Below are 11576 nucleotides of genomic sequence, written 5' to 3'. Positions count from 1 at the left end.
GAATACCTTCTGACAGTTTAGAAGGTTAAACATTAGATCAGCATTTTCAAAATTGATGTTGGTTTGATACATGATAATAACTGCCAGAAATCCATTTGATAGAAGGACATAGTTGTCATTTAAAAATATTATTTGATGAAATATGTTTGTGAAGTACTCTATTATTGTGTATCTCCCTCCTGAATATTCAAAGGGAACATGAATAAAACAACAAATTTAAGATTTCCTACACCAAAAACATCTACTGACTTATAACACAGCATTTCTAACATTTATTTGAGTATGGAAGATATTTTTGAGTCATTGTTTCATAGAATGGGTATTGGCGCATTCAGGCTTAAAATGATAGTGAATATGCTTAAAAATGGCTGGTGTCAATAGAAAACATTGAATCAAAATTATACAATTTCTCCATATAACCCAGGGAAAGGTAATGATTCATATTATAATTTTCTAAAGCTTACAAATGTAACAAAAAGGCTCTCTCCATAAAAGTGAAGAATTATAAAGAACTGTGTATGTCTTGTAGAAGAAAAAAGCATAAAGAGAAATAAATGTCAAGGTACATTTAATACAGATCTTTGCCCCTATTGGTTGTTTGAAAACATACATTTCATCTGAATACTCTTTTCTAAAAAGGAGAACAATATACAAAAAAAGCAGGTGGTAAATCGACTGCCTTAGCATTTACAGGAGGATAAGGAGAATATACAGACTTTTATTCGATTTTTTTAGAGCAACACTGAAGATGGATGAAAACTGTGAAAAAAAAGATGAGGGGCCAAGAAAGAACAGAAAATTATTTTGTTTTTGTCAAAAGAGTGGGATAGAAAATGGAATCAGTAGTAGATACCTGGAGAGTTAGTGAAGCTCAGGTCATGTAAAGTGTTGTTTACCATCCAGAGGTACTTGTTCTTCATTGTCAAGGTCTTGGGAAGAAACTCAGGGGTTAGTAGAAGGACTTGATGATATTGATTTGTAGAAAACTCACACTGAAAGCATAAAACTTCAGTGAACAAAGGTAACCACTGAGACAGGAACTGTGATTTGAGTGAGCCTGAGGTATAGTTAAAGTGACCAGTTGTGAGGCTTGAGGAATAGGAGGGTAGTCTCAGATCTGGCCTAGTGACTGGAGGATAGTACTATTGATGAAGATAGAGTTAGGATGCAGAACATGTATAAGGTGAGTGGGGAATAGTGATATCCAGTAAGGTCAGGGAGAGATTTTAGTAGCTTGTTAAAAATACAGATATGACCCACCACCAGATATATGTGAATATCGAGACAGCAAGGTGAGGAATATAGGGTGCAGATACACTTTTAAGAATAACTGATGCATAAGCAGCATGTGATTGCATAGATAAAAAGTACTAGCAGAGACAGATGGTGATATTACAAAGGAACCATCACAGAGAGAAGAACCAGAGGATAAAGATATCAAGCATAGAGAAGCATTATAGAAAGTGTATTATGAAGCTACCTCAGCAAAGAGATAGTATAAGATCAATTCAGCACAGAGTCGGACATGACTGAAGCAACTTGGCAGCAGCAGCAGCAGCTGAATTTGGCAATTAGAAACTCACTGACACTTTTATAAAGAATTCTGAATTTGCAGTAAAGAAAAAGTAAGTTGTTGGTCACACTGAACTGCTTCAGGGCTTTCCATATGCTAGGACATTTATCTTCCTCTGCTGGGTCAGCTATGGGGGCTGTGAAAATCCTAAACCCCAAGGCCAAGGTGGCCTGAGCCCAAGCAGCATTGGTGGTCAGTATCAGTGCAGTGCAGGGGTTCAAGGGATGTAGGACATGCTGAGGATCAACTTGGAACCTAAGGGCACCATGAAGATGCTTGCTTCTGGTGCTGGAGACATCAAGCTACTAAAGATGGAAATGTGCTTCTTCATAAATTGCAAATTCAACACCTGACAACCTCCTTAACAGCTAAAGTAGCAACAGTCCAGGATGACAAAACTGTGGATGGTATACTGCCAGTGTCCTAATCATTAGAGAGCTCCTAAAGCACATGGCAGAAAGTGAAGAGGAACTAAAAAGCCTCTTGATGAAAGTGAAAGAGGAGAGTGAAAACGATGGCTTAAAGCTCAACATTCAGAAAATGAGAATCATGGAATCTGGTCCCATCACTTCATGGGAAACAGATGGGGAAACAGTGGAAACAGTGTCAGACTTTTCTTGGGAGGGCTCCCAAATCACTACAGATGGTGATTGCAGCCATGAAATTAAAAGATGCTTACTCCTTGAAAGGAAAGTTATGACCAACCTAGATAGCATATTCAAAAGCAGAGACATTACTTTGCCAACACAGGTCAGTCTAGTCAAGACCATGGTTTTTCCAGTGGTCATGTATGGATGTGAGACTTGGCCTGTGAAGAAAGCTGAAAACCACAGAATTGATGCTTTTGAACTGTGGTACTGGAGAAGACTCTCGAGTGTCCCTTGGACTGCAAGGAGATCCAACCAGTCCATCCTAAAGGACATCAGTCCTGGGTGTTCATTGGAAGGAATGATACTAAAGCTGAAACTCCAATACTTTGGCCACCTCATGCGAAGAGTTGCCTCATTGGAAAAGACTCTGATGCTGGGAGGGATTAGGGACAGGAAGAGAAGGGGATGACAGAGGATGAGATGGCTGGATGGCATCACCGACTCGATGGACATGAGTTTGAGTGAACTCTGGGAGTTGGTGATGGACAGGGAGGATTGGCTTGCTGCAATTCATGGGGTCGCAAAGAGTCGGACACGACTGAGCAACTGAACTGAACTGAACTGAAAGCACATGGCTCTCTACATGTTTGAAGATCTTCATCCCAGAATAATTACAAAAGTATTTGAAGCTTCAAAGGAAATGCACTTCAGTTTTTGGAACAAAGTAAAGAAAGAGATGGACAAGGAAACACTTATAGATAGATGTGCCCTGAATATCTCTGTGAACTAAAATTCATGCTGAACTTGCTGATGTCTTAACAGAGGCTACAGTGAACTCTATTTTGGGCATAAAAAGAAAAGATGAACCTATTGACCTCATCATGGTTGAGATCATGGGGATGAAACATAAACCTGAAACCAATCCAGGCTTAATCAGAGGTCTTGTTTTGGACTATGGGGCACAGCATCCTGATATGAAAAAGATAGTAAAAGAGGTGTACATCCTCAGATACAATGTGGTGTTATTAGAATATGATAAAAAAGAGGTGAATTCTGTTTTGTTTTGTTTTGTTTTTTTAAACAAAAGTAGAGAGGAGAAGGAGTAACTAGTAAGAGCTAAAACAAAATTCACTGAAGACAGAGTCAAAAAATAATAGACCCGAAAAAGAAAGTCTGTAGTGATTCGGATAAAGAATTTGCTGTTCTTCGTTGAAAGGAAATTGTTACCATTTTCTTAGATGCTTTTGAAAAGAGGCAGACTAGATCTGAGAAGAGCTAAAAGGAGAAATATGGAAAGGCTGACTCTTGCTTATGGTGGGCTAGCCCTAAATTTTCTTGGTGGTCCAAATCCTGATTGTTTGGATGTGCAGGACTTGTCTATGAATATCCATCAGAAGAAAAGAAGTTCACCTTTGTTGAGAAATTAAACAGTCATTGTCCTCTCACATTATTGATCAAAGGACCAGATACGCACACACTTACTCAAATCAAAGGTGCAATCATAAATGGCTTGAGTGCTAATAAAAATGCTATTGATGATGTCTTTGTAATCCCAGGCCTGGTGGAGTGGATAAGGCAATGGCAGAAGTCTTGATTAAACACAAGCCCAGTATAAAAGTCAGGACCCAACTTGGAATGCATTTACTGATGCCTTGCTCATTATCCCCAAATTCTTGTTCGGCATTCTGGTTTTAAACCTTTGGAAACATTAGTTAAAATTCAAGCAGAACATTCGGAATCAGGTCTACTTGTGGATGTGGACTTGAACACAGGTGAGCCAGTGGTAACAGAAGAAGTAGACATATGGGATAGCTATTTTGTGTAGAATCAGCTTCTTCACTTCTGCACTGTTATTGCCACCAACATTCTCCTGATTAATGAGATCATGAGAGGTGAAACGAATTCTCTAAAACACTGATCTGAAGCTTCCCTTGTATCATGTGAATCGTGAGGACTCTACAGAACGATCTAAGAATATAGCTACAGAATTTTTGTTCAAGCTTCAAAGAATTTTCAAAGTATTTTATTTTCTTTTTACATATAAAAAAGGTGAGAACTCTGGTACTTATTCAGATTCTGAAGTTCTAAAATTATAATCACAGTATTTTTGAAATTGCCCTGCAGTGCACACACATACAGGGCCATAAATTACAAAAAAAACAGGATGTTTTGCTTTAGCTTCCCTAATAGAAACATACATGTTAGATAAGCATATGTTATCTACCTTGTTATTAAATTTTCCTTGAAAAACACAAACAAAAAGAAAAGAAAACTTAAGTTGCCATAAATTTAGATGTTCCAGATAAGTACTTTTTCTAGAAATTCTCTTGTTGAACTTTCTCTGGAATTAACTAAAATTTAGTTTCAGATAAGGGGGAAGTTAACAATAAATTTTTGATTTATCTCTGTCATTTTGGTGGACAAAATTGAAACTATTATGCAAAATTAGAAATATTAAGTTGGACCATAAAGAAAGCTGAGAGCCAAAGAATTGATGCTTTTGAATTGTGGTGTTGGAGAAGTCTCTTGAGAGTCCCTTGGACTGCAAGGAGATCCAACCAGTCCATCCTAAAGAAAATCAATCCTGAATATTCATTGGAAGGGCTGATACTAAAGCTGAAGCTCTAATACTTTGGCCACTTGATGCAAAGAACTGACTTATTGGAAAAGACCCTTATGCTGGGAAAGTTTCCTGAAACTTTCCTACCGGAGGAGGAGGAGGCAATCAGAGATAAGATGGTTAGATAACATCACTGACTCAGTGAACATAAGTTTGAGAGACAGTGGGAGACAGTGAAGGACCCTGAGGCCTGGCATGCTGCAGTCCATGGGGTTGCAAAGAATTGGATGTGACAGCTACAACTACAACAACAATTTAGAAGAAAATTATCATAGGAAACTTCTTGTCTGGCCTTTTATTTACAGATTAGAAAACTGATGGATGGTGATATGGAAGAAATGGAAAACACACCTCATAGTCCTTCTTAATTAATAATTTAATATAGTTTGAGACAGTCAATCATCTAGCATTAAAATGGATAAGAAATCTGTGTTTAACTGACACAAAGAGATTTGCCTCAACTCTGTAATAAAAATTGAATTTAGTCATGACAGTTTTGGTTGACATTTGCCAAGATGTCATCAAGTAGGTGATTGAACTTACTTTTTTTCATGCTTGAATGTCATGGTGATGGTGTAAGTTGCACAAGTTATAATAAAACTTAGAGATTAGAACTGTTGATTCTGAATTTTTGTTTCTTCCAACCACATGCTATCAAAACAAATTAAAAAATGGAAAAATTCCTACTAGTGACTTGTAATAAATCTGGGCTTTATTTTTCTATATTTCTATACAGAGTGTTTTTTATTTAGTGGAAATAAGAAATAATAATTAAAAAAGAAAATAGAGAGTCTTTCCCTGGAGTAGCCAAAAAGAGCAATTCACTGGTGACCACTCTCAATTGCTTTGGTACAATAAAGGATATTGATTCATGGGTGTTGCACAAAGAGTGAGGACTTTCAGCCCTAACGTGCCTAGAAAAGTAAATGATATAAGGGGAATAAGTTCAGGAGTAAAATGTGATCAGGGAAAATGCTAATATAATATTCAGTGGTGCAAAACTTCAGACCTGTTGCAGATTTCAAAATGTAGCATGATTTTTTTTTAATGCATGATAGATACGTAAAGCAGAACAGTAAGCCAAAAACAAAGGGAGAAAATGGATCCAAAATCAGCAGACCAAAAATAGAAGGGGATTGCAGTTATGGGAACTGAGAATGAAGACAGAAGCTGAGCTGAACAAGACTGACAGCAAAAGGATAATGAGAGGTGAAAGAGTTGAGAGGCAGTGCAGAGGGAGAGCTACAAGCTAACCCGACAGAAAGGAGGAAGCTGACCACAGGCTAATCAAAAAGTCGCAGCTGTATGAGAACAGGAAGGAGCGTCAGTAAATCACATAAAAGGCAAAGGGGAAACCACCCGTTGGAAACACTGGTTGATGTGCGAGAAGGAAATGTTGGACTTGTAAAAACAGTATTGTGTTTATTAAAGGGATGGCTGCATCAATATATTAAACTTGATGTCAAATTTCAATAAAAGGCACATTTGGAATTTATACTTATGAACGTATATGGCATTTATCTTCGTACATCTGCAAGATTTTGTTGTGTTTTCAAAGCTCTACTAAAGGAACCCGTAAGTTTCAAGGTGGTCAGATGGGGAATTTGAAATGTGTGAGCCTGTAAAATGATTAGGTACAGTAGAGAATGAACACTTAATCAGTTAAATTTCCCAAAAGTAAAATAGTTTTGACAGAGCTAGTAAATTAAATCTGAACCCAAGGGGGTCAGTTCAATTAGATTAGTCTGCTTCTGGTTCATACTGGGGGTGAGAGAAGGTTATAGATGACACTTCTGAACCTTAAATGATTCCAGTTTATTTGAAGGGCTTGACTACTTTCTCCTTGTGATACTCTTTCTTTTCCTGGCTTGTATCATGCTGTCTCTATCAGCTGTTTTTTGTCATTGTTTTTTTGTTTTTTTTTTTTTAACTCCTGCCCACTCTTACCTCCATCTCACTCTCTAAATATGGAGGTATTTTCAACCCACTTTCTTTATACTCTCTGCCCTTCAAGTTCATCTTCTTTTAGGAATACAATTCTTAATCTGGGGAAATAACTCCAAACTGTGTCACTAGCTGTGAACTTCCCCTAGATTCTCCCACTGAGTCCTGGGAAATTTCACTTTTCTATGTTGCTGTTTTGGCAACAAGATAGCTGATTCTGAACTTTTTCTCTTTCATATTTTTTTTCTATTTATTCTGTTTCCTATTTTTACTCTTTTTGTTTCTCCTTCTGTTAATGATGCTAGTATCATCTCAGCTGCCCAGGCAGCCTGAAACCCTGGAAACCTTCACCTTACCCCTCACAAATCATGAGTTATAAGCCCTTTCAATTCTTCCAAGTAATGCCACATATGATTCATTCATGTGTTCATTTAGCAAAATTTAATCTACTATTTCTTAGGTAATTTTTATAACTGTCAAACACCTGGTATATTGTGCAAATGTCCCATCCACATTCCTTACCTCATAAATTTTCTAATGATGAAAAAGAATACAATATAACAGTTTAAGTAGTATGTGTTTCTCTTGGATGACATTTGAAAGTAAATACATTTCTTTCCTCAAGCTCAGTAAAAGGCCACTCATTTCAAAATGCTGTTTATAGTCAATTCTGATTAAAAATAAGTTTTTTCCTAGAGTTGCAATCCACTGTTTCTTAAATGTACTGAATGACATCATTTTAAAATATTCTATCATCAAATATGACCAAACACTTGGAGTAAGGACTCCTGAAATGCCCTGTATAGCAAAGCTGAGTTTGAAAGTCTATCTTACTCTCCAAACATCCCTAAAATGTGATTTTTACAGAATTCTTTTAAAAACAGGTTTGCATGACACAGAGCTCCTAGTCAAGTATGCTTTTTTTTTTTTTTTAATATCACTTGGCATTTTTTTTCACTTTCTCCTCAGTAAAGTAGAAAATAATAAGAGTGGAAAAAAGCAAAATAATGCTTTCAACCTCACAGGAAAACATTCTGAGTCATGTTTTAGACTAAACAATCAGTATTTCCTCTAGCACTACTGTGTGAGCATTTTTTTTTTAATTTTATTTTATTTTTAAACTTTACATAATTGTATTAGTTTTGCCAAACATCAAAATGAATCCATCACAGGTATACATGTGCTCCCCCTCCTGAACCCTCCTCCCTCCTCCCTCCCCATACCATCCCTCCAGGTCGTCCCAGTGCACCAGCCCCAAGCATCCAGTATCGTGCATTGAACCTGGACTGGCATCTCGTTTCATACATGATATTTTACATGTTTCAATGCCATTCTCCCAAATCTTCCCACCCTCTCCCTCTCCCACAGAGTCCATAAGACTGTTCCATACATCAGCGTCACTTTTGCTGTCTCGTACACAGGGTTATTGTTATCATCTTTCTAAATTCCATATATATGCGTTAGTATACTGTATTGGTGTTTTTCCTTCTGGCTTACTTCACTCTGTATAATAGGCTCCGGTTTCATCCACCTCATTAGAACTGATTCAAATGTATTCTTTTTAATGGCTGAGTAATACTCCATTGTGTATATGTACCACAGCTTTCTTATCCATTCATCTGCTGATGGACATCTAGGTAAAACACTGGTGAAAGAAATCAAAGAGGACACTAATAGATGGAGAAATATACCATGCTCATGGATTGGAAGAATCAATATAGTGAAAATGAGTATACTACCCAAAGCAATCTATAGATTCAATGCAATCCCTATCAAGCTACCAACAGTATTCTTCACAGAGCTAGAACAAATAATTTCACAATTTGTATGGAAATACAAAAAAACCTCAAATAGCCAAAGCAATCTTGAGAAAGAAGAATGGAACTGGAGGAATCAACCTACCTGACTTCAGGCTCTACTACAAAGCCACAGTTATCAAGACAGTATGGTACTGGCACAAAGACAGAAATATTGATCAATGGAACAAAATAGAAAGTCCAGAGATAAATCCACGCACATATGGACACCTTATCTTTGACAAAGGAGGCAAGAATATACAATGGATTAAAGACAATCTCTTTAACAAGTGGTGCTGGGAAAACTGGTCAACCACTTGTAAAAGAATGAAACTAGAACACTTTCTAACACCATACACAAAAATAAACTCAAAATGGATTAAAGATCTAAACGTAAGACCAGAAACTATAAAACTCCTAGAGGAGAACATAGGCAAAACACTCTCTGACATACATAACAGCAGGATCTTCTATGACCCACCTCCCAGAATATCGGAAATAAAAGCAAAAATAAACAAATGGGACCTAATTAACCTTAAAAGCTTCTGCACATCAAAGGAAACTATCAGCAAGGTGAAAAGACAGCCTTCAGAATGGGAGAAAATAATAGCAAATGAAGCAACTGACAAACAACTAATCTCAAAAATATACGAGCATTTTTGAACCTATAAATTTGTATTTCTAACTGCTACCTTTCCTCCTGGAAGTTCTTTCCGCTCACATATTTTGTGGACATAGAAAAGGTACACAGTAGTCTAATATGGTTCTGCCCTTCCCATACTTCTGTTTCAACTAAAACCCCTCATTTGAATCTGTTTCAACTAAACTTCTGTTTCAGCTAAAACCCCTCATATCGTGAGAGCCTCCTGATGTTTTCTTATGCTCTGCTTTTCCAATCCAATCCTGTATTAGCTCTGCATTTATCATATTATAAAAGTAAATTATTTCACATTTATTTAGAATACACAATAAATGATCTAAATGACTGCCTAGATGCCATTACATTTTTTAACCATCAAGAACATTCTAGACACATACTACAATTAATTGTAACAAATATTTACCAGAAAACGGAGATACTGAAGGGAGATTTCATTAAATATATTGACAAAGAGACAATATTTTTCTATATTATTTTTTACTAGTCAACTTTAAAAGACTATATGTAATTACTTATGTTTATTTCAATGCTCCAAAACAATTTAACTATTTATTGGCACATCGATAATAATTTCCTATTGACATTTCAGGTGAAAACACAAGTGAATTCAAAGATTAAGGAAGATTACACTGTTAGCATAATTCAGTTCTCTTCTATCACCAAATATTAGTGTCTCTGATTTATAGCATCTCTTGTTTTTCATGTAGCAAATCATTTTCCCTCCCCTCTTCCTTCCTTCCTTTCTTTCTTTTTTCCTCCTGTCTCTCTCTGTCTATCTTTGTCTCTCTCTCATCACATGTAAACACACACACACATGCACACATACACACACACACACACACACACACACACAGAACCCTGTCACAGAGAGGAATTACTTTTTATTTGTCTGACCAGATTGGTACCTGTTGTAAAACATATGCTATATTTGTTAATTAGACTCATGGGATTAAATTAATTTACCCCAAATCAAGACTGACTAACAATTCTAAGTGCAGACAACCACTATGCCTATTCTTTTATGAGACCTACAGATATAGCCTCTGATTAACAACAACAACAAAATTTATGCCTTTTTGTTTCTCACTTTAGGACAAATTTTGATTCTAAAGTTAACATGCAGGATGCTCAATTCAGGAAGAAACACTACTCATGTAGAAGAAACATTTCAGTTATTATCTCCCTCTCCTTGTCCTTGCTCCTGCTCTATCGTGCCTGATTCTTTGCTAACCTTTGGACTGTAACCATCAGGCATCTCTGTCCATGGTATTTTTCAAGCAAGAATACTGGAGTGGGTTGCCATTTCCTTCTCCAGGGGATATTCCCAGCTCAGAAATCAAACCTGCATCTCCAGAGTCTCCTGCATTGCAGGCAGATTCTTTCCCTGCTGAGCTATTAGGGAAGCCATCTCCCTCTCATACTTTAATAATTACACAGATTAGGTTACATTTTCTGCCTAACCATGACCCCATTAATACATAAATTCCACATTTATTTTCAATAGTCAGTGATTTAAGAGCAAATAAATCCTGTTGGTAATATTTTATATAATATTAGAAAATACCAAAAAAGTTATGCAGCTTCAGTACCTTTCACCAGCACAGCGTTATTGAAAAGGTTTGAATCTGAGAGCAATTACGAGGGTCCTACTCACTCCCACTTGTCACAGTCCCATCACTCCACATGGGATGAAGCATGGCTGCTTCCCACTTATAAGTTAATTCTGAAGTCCAATCCACTTGAGACCCCTTAAAAAAGAGAGAGAGATTGTCTCTTTTCCAAAGCTACTGCTCCCATTTGTGCTCAGAATATGAATTGACGCTTTGTACTGAAAAGTCCATGCTGTGCCTTCATTCCCATGGACCTGAAAGCTCACTTAACTCTCACTTATTTTAAAATGACCACTATTTTTTTTTCTTTTTGGTTGAGAGTAAAACAGAATGTTCATGACTAGTATCTAAGTCTTCCACATGGCTTTTATGGATATCCACTGGTACTTAATGGCTATTCACTAGTACTGAAGAGGTAAAAGAAATGAGTTCTTAGCAGTTTAAAAATACAATTAAAGAAGAATGTATTTATGTCTACAACTTCACTTCTTATATAATCATAAAATTTTAGTGCTTGGAAAGAATATTAGCTAATTTCTTCTTTCAGTAGCACAGAAATTGAGGCCCATAATAGAAAACCAAATTACTCAGTTGATGATTATGTTTGATTCATGCTCATATCATAAGCCATGTCTTCTTCTCAATGACTAGAGAAGACTCATTAAATAGTCTTTTCTTCAATACTTATGGTGCAGGCCATAGGTAGTGGAGTAAAATACAACAAAGCAGACTAATGACTCCTTTCCCTTCATTGAAAGAAATGGCCTTCCCTGCTGCTGCTG

General features: G+C 36.7%; 1 pseudogene; it reads left to right on the top strand.

Moving 5' to 3' along the window:
- The first annotated feature begins 1702 nt into the window (after nt 1-1702).
- On the top strand, nt 1703-4081 carry LOC109567071 (T-complex protein 1 subunit zeta pseudogene; annotated as a pseudogene).
- The last annotated feature ends 7495 nt before the right edge of the window (nt 4082-11576 follow it).

Source organism: Bos indicus, chromosome 12, assembly GCF_029378745.1.
Source record: "Bos indicus isolate NIAB-ARS_2022 breed Sahiwal x Tharparkar chromosome 12, NIAB-ARS_B.indTharparkar_mat_pri_1.0, whole genome shotgun sequence".
In the NCBI taxonomy this organism is placed as follows: Eukaryota; Metazoa; Chordata; class Mammalia; order Artiodactyla; family Bovidae; genus Bos; species Bos indicus.
Note: the sequence above shows the minus strand (reverse complement) of the source record. Positions and strands in the feature narration are given on the sequence as shown.